The sequence below is a fragment of the Lactuca saligna genome, chromosome 9 (genome assembly GCF_052625555.1).
Source record: "Lactuca saligna cultivar CGN05327 chromosome 9, ASM5262555v1, whole genome shotgun sequence".
NCBI classification, from domain to species: domain Eukaryota; kingdom Viridiplantae; phylum Streptophyta; class Magnoliopsida; order Asterales; family Asteraceae; genus Lactuca; species Lactuca saligna.
Window position 1 is genome coordinate 153181928 of NC_136425.1, and position 1463 is coordinate 153183390.

Here is a 1463-nt window from a genome sequence, read left to right on the forward strand (position 1 = left end):
GAAACTTCTTGCACTCTTCATTTTTCTTGTCTTGTCTAGCTCAACTCGGGAATGGAAATGGAGGCTAGTATGGCTTTACCATAGGGATTTTATTTTATTCAATTGGCAAACACGTCGTGTTCTTCTCCTAAACACGCCGTGTTGAATCGTCGGTTTGAAATTCTCGGTTTTCTTCCTTTTCTTCCAGCACCACTTTTGGATCTGCATTTGGGATTGGGGTTAAAGGAGTGAGTATTTTACCACTTCTTGTTGTCATAACATTGATATGCACCGGTGTCGCTTGGAACTCTGCTCAGTGACCGCCCATTGAATTGTTTTGCAAGTTGCCCGGGTTTGCTTCTCAATGTTAATGATCGAAGCTTGCTGAATCCTCATTAAGGCTTGTTGATCTTTCATCATAACTTGCTGATCCCTTATTGCAACATCTGTTTCATTATGTCTTTTTTATGATGCGGATGCAAAACGAGTGAGCATGGTTTCAAAATTTGTCTTATTTTCTTGTACCGACTCTTCTCTTTGATAAAACCCTTTGTTCTTTTGCTTGTATTTTTCCTCCTTCGCCTTCTTGTACTCGTCATAGGGTTTCCATTCCTTCTTAGGTTTTCTCCAATCCTTTTCATACCTATCCCCGCTTGAATAAAAAAACTTGTGCCTTCCGGTTACCATTCTCGTCAAGGTCACAATCTTTAACTAAATGAGGCCCATGACAGTTGTCACACCCCATATGGATGGCATGGATGGATTGGTCCAACTTTTTCATCCTACGATCCATGCTCTCTAATTTGGCCATCACCATTGCCATATCATCCGTAGTTGCATTTACTGTCCCTCGAGTTGTGTCATTTCGAGGATTATGGTATTCTCTGAGTGTTTAGAGAATTCTTCAATCAACTCCGTTATCGCAGCTGGTGCTTTCTTCATGAGTGGTCCTTAGGAGTCATGGAGCTTCCTAGTTGTCACATTCACTCCATCATAGAAATGGAGACTTCATGTTGCACATTGAGGTCATTTTGTGGACAATTTCTAAGCAAACCTTTGTACCTATCCCATGCTTCATAAAGTGACTCGTCTCCTTGCTATTCAAAATTTACGATTGCTTTCTTTAATTTTGAGACCTTTGAGGGAGGGCAGAATAGGTTAATGAACTCTTCACGCATCTTTGTCCATGTGGTTATTGATCCTGGGGGAAGTGCTTTCAACCAATCCTATGTGGCACCCTTGAATCTAATTGGTGACATCCTAAGTAGCACAGTCTCGTGTGAAACATTGGGTATGTTGAAGTAGTCGTCTACGTCGTGGAACTCGTCAATATGTTTATAGGGATCTTCCTGATCCTTCCCATAACATGGGATGTCCTTCAGTTGAGTGAGTATGTGACCCTTCAATTAAAATTTTGTTGTCGCTGGAATGGCAGGTTGAACAAGACCTGTTCCAGTATCCTCATTCATCCTCTTTTTTTACTC

At 41.3% G+C, this 1463-nt stretch overlaps 1 non-coding gene across 1 annotated transcript; it reads left to right on the top strand.

The window, feature by feature from the left end:
• Positions 1 to 1002: 1002 nt before the first annotated feature.
• On the top strand, positions 1003 to 1109 carry LOC145018876 (small nucleolar RNA R71). Its single transcript, XR_013667237.1, has one exon. It is a non-coding gene; the product is annotated as a small nucleolar RNA R71 (small nucleolar RNA).
• Positions 1110 to 1463: the final 354 nt, after the last annotated feature.